The sequence below is a fragment of the Crocodylus siamensis genome, chromosome 3 (assembly GCF_052110815.1).
Source record: "Crocodylus siamensis isolate JL-2025a chromosome 3, ASM5211081v1, whole genome shotgun sequence".
Classification (NCBI taxonomy): domain Eukaryota; kingdom Metazoa; phylum Chordata; order Crocodylia; family Crocodylidae; genus Crocodylus; species Crocodylus siamensis.
The window spans coordinates 254,214,554-254,226,590 of NC_143397.1; positions in this window are offsets into that span (position 1 = coordinate 254,214,554).

A 12,037-nucleotide genomic window follows, 5' to 3' on the forward strand; every position below is an offset into this window, starting at 1 on the left:
GGCCCAAGCTGTCTGCTCCAGCCTAGCAGGGAGTCATGCTCTATCGCCCCCAAGCTTCTGGTCTGGGCCACTGCAGGCACGTGGCTGCATTTCTGGAATCAAAAGTGAATGTCTATTCACTTGCTTATCAGATTAATCTATGCAGCTTAGACTAGCCTGCGAAGATTGAAACAATTCAGCCTCAGGCTTTTTGACTGCCTGTACTTAGTCGAAGTGTTAACTAACTCCTGGGGCTGTTTTAATTAAAACCAGAACAGAAAAAGATCTGGGGATGAGTGAGCTAAAGGTCAGGTGTAAAATTACTGCAAAAAAGCCCACAATGAACCTACAGTGGTTGCAGCCCTCTTTATACGGCATCTCCCTGTAGATGTAGCAGGACCAATGGAGGATCTTTCCTTTGATTAGTGCTTGTCACTGCTGCTTACCTCTGGGCTGAAGGTTACAAAAGCAACAGCATCAGTGGATGTTCCTGAAGCTGGGCAGTAGGTGGCAGAGCATACAGCCAGCTGCCGCGGAGTAATATCTGTTCCTAAACAGCTGTTGCCAGCCATTTCCCAGAGGACCTGGGGGGCTCTCGGTCAGAGAGGAGCTTCTTTGCAGTGTCAAGGACAAGATCCTGGGCCTCTCAGTGCAAGTGAGCACGACTGTTCAACTCAATGCGTCCTTGTCAGTGCACTCTAGCTGAGGATCTGGCCCCGACGGGGAAGACTTGGGTCCTACATAGGCAGGCTTCATAGGAGGTGGTTGCTGTTTATACCACAGTTGAATGCTGGCCCTGTATTTTTGCCTTCTTGATGATAGCTAATTCAATCCCACCCCAAAGAGCCCAGCCATTTCCCATGGGGAGCGTATCCAATCCTTCACTTTGATTACATTCAGTGCATGCAGATGGGATTGAACTCCGGTCAAGTTTCTCTGGCAGATCAAACCTCCTGGGAGATGATTTACTAGCAGCTTCTCAGGCGGGGACTCATTATATGCTGAAAGAGCATCGTTGCGAGCATGTCTGTCCTCCCACAGTATCTGCAGGGACACGGCACCTCAGCTTCATTTCTTTTTGCTAGCAGGATCAAACAGAAGAGATGGCGTCTAATGCTTGGTACAGCAGTAAGGGGCACTGTGCATAGCTGCCCCATTTCCCAGCTAGGGATCACAGCCACACTGCCCTCAGTCAAGCCTCTCAATACCTTACCAACTCCTCCTTGGCTCTGAACACTAGGCCACACTCTATGGGCCCAAGGAGGCGGGGGGCGGCAGGCTCTGTTGCATGGAACGAGGGGTGCAAAGTGCTCCTAGAAGCCAGATCAGCTATAAGGAAAGGTGATCCAGTGGTTACAGCACTGTAGTGGCACCCAGGAAACTTGGGTTCAGTCCTAGCTCAGCTGCAGACTTCCCAGGTAAACAGAGCTGGTTTTGCTGGGACTTATTTCCCCACCTGTACAAGGGGGAGTGCCACTTCTGTTGTCTTAGACTATGATCGCTTTGAGCTCCTTTCCCTTCCTGTGTAGTGCTTGGCACAAGAGGGTGACATGGGCCAACAGCTGAAGGGCCAAGAGACACAAATGAGCAGAAGTCATGATGGACCCCAGCTGATGGGGGTGGGGTGGGGTTGACACAGATGAAGCCAAAAGGTTTTGCACTTAAAGCAGCGATTCAGACCCTTTGCTTTGCCTGGAGAACCACCTGCCTTGCTCCCAAAGTGTCAGTGCTCTGGCATTGCAGAACAGATGGCAGGTATTAGGAGAATCAAATGCAAAGTAACTGCATCCTTAAAGAGGCAGCAAGCTAAACCCCCCTGCCCACCTGCTTTCATTAACTGCTTCCTGGGAGGTCCACGGTGCAGCTCATTAAGGATTGCCCGTGGCTAGAAGGGGTGGGAGATGGAAGGTGGGCAAAGGGGAAGAGAGGGGAGAACAGTAGGGCTGTGCAAAATGGCAGCATTTTGTTTTGACCAGCGTTTTGATGCTTTGATGGAGCAGCGTTTCATTTTGAATTTTGTTTCCATTTGAAACACCTGTCCTGTTTCATTTCATTGAAACAGGGTTGAAACAGTTAAATGTTTCAGAGTTTTGCCCATAGGATATAATGGGGAAGGGCAAAACAGCCTATAACTTTGTCATTTCTGGCCTGATTTGGATGAAACATGCAGGGATGGTAGCCCCGTCTGAGGACATGAAGCCTGCCAGGTTGCAAGGAGATAGGTGCAGGGGGATTGGAGAAACTGGACCCCAATGTTTTGAAAGCCAAACTTGTGTCACATGTATGTGTTAAGGCACGGGGGGGGAGGGGGGGGGGGTGAAAACTGCAGGCATGCTAGCCCCTGAGGAGGCCACAAAGCCTGCCAAGTGTCAAGGAGATCGGTGCAGGGGTTTGGGGAGAACTGCACCTCAAGCTGTGGACAAGCAAAACTCATGACATGGGTGACACCGTGAGTGTTACGGCGCAGCAGGGTGAAAGCTGCAGGGATGGTGGCCCCTGCTGTGGCCACGATGCCTGCCAGCTGCCAAGGAGATTGGTGCAGGGCTTCTGGGGCCCTGCACCCCTAGCTGCTGACAGGCAAAACTCGTGACGTGGGTGCTCGTGCAACTGACTGTGTCTGTCTTGGGGCAGAAGCAGTTCCCGACTGTGTATTGAGTCTTTCCTCTCCTTAGTCTGTGGTTTTTAGGTGTTAATCCCTGCTCATTAACTCGTTAGCCTAGCCCTGTAGATGGGACTGGAGTCCCATTGCACTCAGTGCAATCCCTTCTGTAAGAACTGGGAGCTGCGAAAAGGGAAACAATGGCTGTGCCCGTGCCAGGGATCCACGTGGCCTGACCTCAGCGCCTGCAGAACAGGCCCTCTGAACGAAGCCCTAGCGTAGGGGATGATTCGACGGAGCGAGGAGCATTGCCTCCCAGAGCCATGCGCCTGATGCATTATCCGGTACCTGCAGCTGGTTGGGAAGTTCAGAGCTGGAAGAATCACCAGCACGTCCGCACAGAGACTCCCTTGGGTGCCGGGACCAGTGGTTTCCCTGAGGCCTTATCAGCCACATACCAGGAAATCTGACTCCTGGTGAGGATAAGACTCTGTGCCAGATCCCATGCTGGGTCTCAGGTTTAAGGCCAGAAAGGATGGCTATCATTCTAGCTTTGTCTGCCTTATCGCACAGGCCCTTGAGATTGACTCTGTAGAAAAAACCCATCTCCCCTGGCTCAGTGAGGGTGGGTCTTTGCAAAAGAGGCCAGTCCTGAAGCAAAAGCTGCAAGTGATTGTTGCAATGGCTAACTCCCCTCGTTGTTAAATATTTATGCCTCATTGCAAACGTTAGTCTAGTGTCCATTTCCCCCCACAGCTGATGTAATGCAGTAATGGGCCAATGTTTGCTTATACGAATGCTCTTTAGTGGTCATTCTGATTACATAATAATACAAAAAAAATTCCTTTGGTGGCTGGTTAGCCAGAGTCCTTCACAGAGATGTATGTGCAAGTGTAAAAGAAAATAAAGCAGCACTGAGTTTCAGCAGAGGCCCTCAAAGGCTGTGTCTGGCTCTTTTTTTTTTTAAATAAGTTCCTTGTATTTATAATCTCTGTTATAGAAAGCAGAAGCTCTTGCTCCAGAAGAGCAGGACATCGATACTTGGACTGAAGGAGGATCTCCTTGAGGTGTCTGTCGAGCTGATCAGTCTTGTCCCTGTGTGGCTCAAATAACCTTTCCCGGTGTCACCATCACTATACTTGGAGCCAGTTGGTGAAAAGTTGACCGTCTCCCCCTCCTGAGCCAAATTTAGTTTCATCTGAACCTGTGTTTCTAACCTGGCCCAAGAACCAGATGTCAGAAAGATGTGGTTTCATTTAGCTGAGAGCGCATGGGAAATGAACCCGTCTGCCTCTGAGCTACCCAGCCTCACAGCCATCTACCCTGTGCCCTCGAGCTCTTTCCCCTCTTTCCTTTTTTTTCCCCTTAGGGCCTGTGCTTTTAGCTTAGCAATCTCACTGAAGCCCTTTATAATACTGTGCATTAAAGAGAAGCCAATCCAATTATCTGTCTTTTTCTTCACTAGCTCAATGCAGCGGCTATGCCAGGAGAGCAACAAAAAAAAAAATCTCTTTAAGAAAATTCAACTCACCTTTCCTCCAACATTTTTTTAAATAAAAAGGTTTCAAGGTCTGGAACAAAGTAGACTCTGCTCACCCAATGCAAAAAAAATAGTGGTTTGCAGCTGGATTTTAATACTCTCGGTGTTTACTTAACTGCAAGTGTTTAACTGAAATAAAAAAAAACCCGTTAACTATGTTTATAGAGCTTCACTAAACAATATCTTTAACTAAGTCTGCTGATGAGTGTGAGAAACACCACAGGGCCTTCCATCTTGTGGGCACCCAGGGAAGGGAACCAAGAAAGACGGCAGCAGAAGAAAGCGACTCTCTTCCCCTGCTCTGCGGGCAGGTTTTCCACTGTTTATGGCAAGCTGCTCGAACCTGTGGGTCTGGGACAGGCATCGTGTAAACTAGTTTGACCCAAATCAGTTAAGACTGATACTGCATTCAACCAAGTTGATCTTAAACCAGTTTCAGGCAGTTTGAAACTGGTTGATGTGGGCTCAACTTCTGTTCGGTTACAGGTTTAAACCAGTTTCCGATCCCTTAAACTGGTTTATGTGGCATGTCTGTTGTCTGTCCCTAGCCATGTCCCGTCTGCTTTGCTGGTCAGGGCGCCGCTGTGCCTTGCGAAGCCTGGAAGGAGCGGATGTAGCTTTTGATCATTCCCAGTTCAGCCAGGAAGCGGGGCGTGCTGGGAGCCAGCCTCAGGACCGCCAGAGCAGTGCCCTCCGTGTCCTGGGCCCAATTCTTAGGCCCGTCTTCACCCAGGCAGGATATGGTACAGCTGTATTTCACACAAGAACTGCAGTCTGGTTCAAAGTGAGCATCCAAGGAGCGTGTTGTAAACTATCCATTTTCTGCCTCTGGAAACAGAGCTGGCTGTGGGAAAAAGGAGTCAGGGATCTCCCGGATACAGCCAGGAGCAGAGCAGAGGGGAGGATGGCCCCTGCCAGGCTGCAGGGTCAAGGCCCAGGGAAGGCAGGATAGGAGAAGGCAGATCAACTTTTCCAATTCCTCCTCTCTGGACCTCTCTCCTTCCCCCACTCCCAGAGGAAGGCTGGCTTTTTCCTTTCCAGATAAAAGCATCCTCCTCTGGTCCGTGGATCTTGTTGCTCACGGCTGGAGAAATTCTAGGTCGACCCAGGCATGCTCTGTAGCCACAAAAGTGCCTCTTGCTGCAGAAGGGTTCAGCATCCGCAGCTATTGTCATCACGAAGGGTCCCTGGATAATGTTAACGATCGCTGTCCCTCCCTGCCTAAGCCTGGAGACAACGTGCAGGCCTGAAGCATGTGCCACCTGCTCCTGTCTTCAGGGGAGTTAACTCTGAAGGCATTTGAACAGCTACCACCATGGACATTTTGTTCACCCAGTTAACAGGCATGCACGTTGCTCTTAGCAGAGGTTAGTGATGCTGGTGGAGGGGCCATGGTGTGTGGCTTCTTGCTAGGGCAGAGGAGACATGTTCAAGCCCACCATGACTTTTCAAGCCCACGGTCAGCGAAAGATCAAAAATCAGACCAGTTACACAGCACCACCTCCTGCCCGGCACACTTCTGCAGGCCCCCCATGTTCCCCCTGCCTGCCACCCCAAGTGTAGGCAGCTTGTTGTGCTAAGCTGCACAGCGGCTTGACACCTTTTCCGACTCGTGGCACAATGCGCGACGCAAGGTGCAGGGCCAACTTTGCAGCCCGGGGAAGCGGGCCCTGCCTCTGGGAGCACGGAGCAAAACCAAACCTAGTTTTGATGGACCGCGGAAGCTGAGCCGTGAAATGAGAACGGTTAGGGTTACTGCTGACGCTGACACTCAGCTTTCATTTGAACCTGCTGTGGGACTCTGCCCACATCTTCTGTAAGGTGCAACGAGAGTCTCTCCTGATGCAACCCCAGGACAAGGGGCATGTCCCCCAGTCCCAGTGAAGTCAATGGCCCTTTCACAGGATGGACTTCATTAGTGCTCCAGTCCACCAGCTTCATCTTCTCTCCGCCGAGCAAGCTGCCTGGGCAGACTGTTTCCCGTGATTTTTATGCATTTGTGGCTGGGCAAAGAAGCTTCTCTGAGGAGTCATTACAGGCACGTTTACAGTGAAGGCCAATCGCTGTTTGTAGAAGAAGAAAAAAAATCTCACCTTGTTGTGGAGCAGAGGGAACTCACTTCCCTGAGGGCTGTCATGGGATTATTACCCTTTCAAACAAAGTCAGCCCTTGTGTCTAGCGTCTGACCAGGTTTTTAAATAGTTTTTTGGGCCAGGTGGTTTAAATGTAGAACCAGCTCCCTCACCCGCTCAGGGAAGCTCTATTGACCCCACATGGGCACCTTTGAGACTGGGGAGGTCTCCACTCCTAAGTGAAGGGATGATTTTAATACGTACCATCAATCTGTGCTAGCTTGGCCTCATTAAGCATGGGGAGCGATAGCAGGGACGACCCAGCAGTATGGGCCCCAGGACAGGCTACAACCAAAATAGAAACCTAACGGGGACCTCGAGTACACACCAGTGTTGCCAGACATGCAATAATTATTGTGTTTGCACAGCCAAAATCAGAGGTCACTGCAAAAGGGACGCTGGTGTCCGATCGTTCAGGCAGGTCCAAGGAGGGCTTGCATTTGAAAGAGCATTTGGCCCACGTGCCATTTTCAGGCAAACTTGGATTGCTTTCGTGTCAGCCCTCACGTGCGGGGCCGCGCTCGGAGGCAGGACACGTGTGTCACTGGGCTTCCAAAAGCAAGGGTGTAGCAGCAGAGGGCAGCAACCTTGACGAGCAATTCAATCCAGACGTCTTGGTTTTGCCCAGGGATCGAGTGAAATGATCAAAATACTATTTACAGCACTGTGAATGTAGATTGAGGGTGAAAAACCCCATTTACACTTGCATGTTCTTAAGACTTTTGCAGCGCACGCTCGTTTTTTCATTGACTGCAGTCGTTTTGAAGTTCCAGTGCAATATTTCTAGTTTTCCAAATCCAGCAGCGCTGGGGCGTTCCCTGGTTGTTTTTGTCTGCTAAAGCCCGTGCTGCCGTGTCTTCACCATTGTTGTTACGGGGTGGCGGGGAGGGTGTGAGCATGTGAATCGGGGCAGGGCTTTGCCTCCCATCAGCTACTCAGCAGTAAGTACCCATGTGCGTGCCCTTATCCCATGATCAGTGGAAGCTAAGCTACGGTGATTTCTCAGCATTTAATGGCGTGAACTTGGGTTTACAAAAGCTCATGCTCTCTCTCTCTTTCATTTAGTTAGTCTATAAGGTGCATATCTGCCTTGGCTTCAGCGTGATTTCAGACTAATACAGCTAACTACCTCTCCTAGCTGCTGCTCACCACGGAGAGAGACTGCACATGGCCAGGTACTGCAAAACCGCTCCTGAGTGATAGAGGCACCCACGTTCCCAAAGGTAAGCTGTTCCTACGTTCAGATCCTAGGGCAGTGGGCTCTGCTTAGCACATGTTATAATCATTTTCGTTTCGGTAAACCCAGTCTATTTAGAGTCCGTCCTGCCCGAGTTACACATCTCTATGTTTCTTTTCCCTTGGATGCAAGGGACAGTCAGACCTAAATTATATGTGTGCAAGCCTGGAAGAAGGGCTGACTCTTACCTTACCTCCTGGTACATGCACGCAGCTTCCTACCACGGGGAGACGGATGGTTTGACCTCCGGCAGTTAAGCAGAAGGATGTGTATCCCTCTTATATTGCCAAGTGCACCACAGTTACATTGGGTTCAAGGGACTGGAACAAATCCCCTTCAAATGGCCTTCACACCCTGATGAGTCAAGAGGAAGAGCCACTTTCTGATGCCACTTATCCCAGAGTAAGTCTGGAGGGACTCGGTTGCTATCATTTGCTGTGACCTATGGCCTTAGACCCTGAATGACCACGTGGACAATGGTACTGAGGTTCGGGGCTTTTGTGACTGGTACCGAGCTCCCTCCTTCTTTCCTGAGTTCAAGCCAGCTGTGACCGTTCAAGCCTAGGTGCGAGCTGGGCAGGTGCACGTCCGTCTGGCCAGCGGTCAGCAGAGACACGCAGGCCTCTGAGCTCCATGGCAGCGGGGAACACACACAACTGGCCAAAACGTAATGGTTATGACTGAGGTCCGCTGCAAAGAGCGTGATGCTTTTGAGGGAAGGGGTCAGTTTGTACTTTCCACCACTTTGTTTTTCACTTTCTGTAAACTGTTTAAATGATTTTAACACTGTTTAAATGTATGTTCCCTGCTCCGGGCTTCATTTTTTAAGCTCGAGCTCTTTTGCAAAGGTCACTCGCACGGGAACATCGATGTGGTAGCTGGGTAAAGAGCAGCATTGCAAGGATGCTTCGTGGATGAGTCTAAGAAAACCCCAACTGGGAATGATTCTGGTTATGCTTTGGAGTCACCAGATGCACCATCGCTGATGGGAAATGACGAGTCCCAGCCTGGCATAGGTGACCCATAGCAAAAGCAGAAGAGTGCAACGCTGAGTCCTTGCACAGTGCAGGGATTACTGAACGGTGGAGCAAAACATCAGGTGCTGCCTCCCTGAGCCGGTACCTTGCTCTGAGGCTCCAGCCTTCCTAGTCAGACCGTGTTTCCAGTTTCCCTACTAATTTCCCTAGTTCTCTTCCCTGGACACACTGATGGGCAACTGGGAATAGGGGAAGGGGACTCACTGGAGGGCATGGGCATTTTGCATACCTGTGCAGCTTGAGTGCCAGGTGCCGTAGGGCATGACTACTAGGATAAGCACCCCCGGCTACAAATTTTAACAGCAGTTAAGGACTGAAACCACTTACCAAAGGGTAGAGTGTCTTCTCCAAATCACTTCAAGCCTTAGCTCAAGGCTGGAGGTCTTTCCCAGAAGTTACAGGAATGACGCAGGAATTATTGGGTCTCTGATCTGTGCAAGAGTTCAGCCTAGATGATCCCATGGCTCCCTTCCAGCCTTAAAACCCAGAAGAAAACAATCCAAGAAGTTAAAGGGGGCTCCAACCCTCCCCACTCCTCGCTTAGCTGTTGGGGTTAACATGCTCAGGGGGCCTTGCTGAAGGCTCCTTGGCTGTATGTGCTGATGATTCCCAGATATAGCCTTAGCATCAGTACAGAGGTTTAAACTCTATAGATCAAACCTATTTCCAGCAGCCAATAGTTTGCTTTAAAGATGACAATACAGGCCTGCTTGCTTTACACAGTGTTTGTCATAGGATGAAGCATGGTTACCGAAACTGTAACGTAGGCTCCGCTGTATATAGTAGCAGGCCAAGAGGTTAGAAGAGCAAGGGCTTCTTGGTTGTGCGGTAGGCACAAAGCAGTGTTACCAGATAAACAGCACATAATTTCTGTCGAGCTCCTGTCAACAGAGCCCCACCGCTTGTGCTGTCACTGGGCAGCTCCAGAGAGAAATCCATCTGGACCCGGTGTCTGACGTGCGGTATTTTCAGAGCGGAGCTGGCGGGGGAGCGTTTCAGCTTCTAAATACTATAAATTACGCAAGGCCTGGCCCGAGAAAGTTTTGATTCAGGGGCATTCCTGAGCTATCCAAAAGGTCAAAGGAGTTGGATGCAAAGTTTGGGGTTAGCCTAATCTCTCTCTTTACATGCGTATGGGTCATTTGCTCATCACGGAGATGCGGCAGCCCCTGGGATCGACAGGAGAATGCACGAGAGCCGTTAGAAACCTGATGCAACGCCGTGCACCGACACACACGTCTCGGGGAACTTTAGGCAAGTTACTTTGTGCCTCATTTGCTCTCGGTGCTTCATGGGCGGATTGTGGGATCCTCGGGACCAGAGGCTATTCTCCTTTTGGGCGCCTAAGTGCGATCCTACTCCATCCTGCTCGAGCCCAAGAAAACCCATGAACACCTCTATTTTTGTAACAAGCTGTCCTCTTAGCTTTAAAGTCAGGCCAAAAAAACAAACAAAAACAAAAAACAAACAAAAAAAAACCCCAAGAAAAAAGCAAAGCCCAGCAGCAAAGAGAAGGCACCAGTTCTTTGTATTTATAATAGTGAAGGAAAGAGAAGACATCAAATGCCACTAAATCCTTCAAATACCTAAAGCGGTCAGGGACTCATTTAAGTCTAATCTGAGGCTCTTCTGTTGAATCATCTTGGTGCCAGGTGCTTGAAGCCAGCAGAGATGGATGAGTGGCTTTGAAGTTATATCGGTTGCTTCCTGTTAGTTGGAAGGTAGGGGCCTAAGAGTGCTGGAGGGTGCATGGAAAAAAGAGGGAGGAGGAGAAAGAGAGGGCTTGCTGGCATAGCCCAGAGATAAAGTTTAGCTGGGACTGGAAGCTTTGCATATGCTATTTAAATTAACAAAAAAAGGAAACTCTGCAAAGGCAACTGATTTGCATCGTGGCTGGTGCAACTTTCCTTCGGGCAGGGCAAGATGGAAAGAGCACGTTCTTTCAGAGCCCTGCATCTGGAAAACAGCACACATTCCCATATTGCCACGTGCCGGCCATTGTTATAATGCACCCCCCCATCTCTGACCCAAGCTCCTTTTTATCCTGCCCCCCCGCTCCTTGCACACCCACACGCGGGTGCTTGATGCCACTCACTGATGCCTTGCAAGGAGAAGCTTTCAGCCAGCTCTCCAGGGACCTCTGCTGAAATCACCTTTTTAAAGGCATCCCTTAAAAGATGCCCAAGCTCCACTCCACTGATACACTCCTCCACAGGGACCTGATGAAAAGCAATAGATTAAGAGAGAGAGAGGGTTGTGCATGCACGCGTGTGTGTGTGTGTGGTCAGCGTGCAGGAGGAGCAAGGAAAGCTGGAGGTTTTCATACCCAGATTGAGCACTCTCCTGACAGCTCCAATTTAAATGCTTTGCTCAGGCAATTAGTCCCAGTGGGCAGTGGTGAGAGACAAATTTCTTCACTGAATGGTGATCGCAACAAGAGACCAGGATGAAAAGGCCAATGTGGAAAATGTCTCCTCCGCTTCGTCCCTTTGTTTTATCTCTCCTCGATGTCTGAAATGTGTTCCATTTTTTTTGCTGGGCTGTCGCCAGGGTGGCCTTATATTGTCAAGGCAGTGAAGAAAGCAGGAGAACAGAAAAGGCTGCCAGTTGTTGAATTTCCTGCTATTAATGGAGCCTAATCTAAACATCGATGGCAAATATTTACCTTTGAATTCCCCCGGCACACGGTGTCAATGGGTGATGGACAGCATTATACCCTTCTCATTTGTAACATTTGTTCTTGCTAAGGCGAATCCGAGAAGGATAAGATCATGGGGGCTGAGATGGAGATGCTTATCTTTTTTTGGTTGTGACAGCCCGAGGTCACGGGGACCAGCCTGGCGATCCTTCATCGGGATCTTCAGCTCGGCGGATCCCTGGGAGGCATTGGCTCCATTTCACCTTTCTTTTGGGGGGGGCTGTGCTTCCTACGCGTGTCTAGCATTGCATGCCATCAGCAGCCAAGCTCGGCGGACGTGGCCATGCCGTGACCAAATGAGAGGAAGATATCCAGGCTCTGATTCAGGACATCGTGTAAAGAGATGTTTAAGCCAAGCTAGGGGACTTTAGAGGAGCTCGTGCTTACCTCCCCCTAAAGAAGGATGCTTTCCTGAATTAAGGTGTAGACATTTGGCCAGCTCTGGCAGGCAATAAAAAGGGAGTGGAAAGACTTATGACTTCTTGTAGCCCATCTGCTCACCAGGGTAAAACTGGTTTCTATCATACACACTATATATACCAGCGACCAAGACCTCCTGGGGTGGGATATGGGCTGTGTGCACTGAAGCCTTCTTTAACTCTAGATTTTGCAACATTGCAATAAGATGGGCTAACAAGGAGTATCAGTCTGTATACTTCAGGGCAGACCTTCCTCTCTGGGGAAGATAGAAGTCTAGTGTTTTAGTGGCCCCAAACATTAAAAAAAGATAAAAACCACAACCCTCTTCCCCACAAAAAGCAAAACTCGGAAACCTGGTCCCCCACCAAAAATGTGAGACTTAAACAGAATCCATA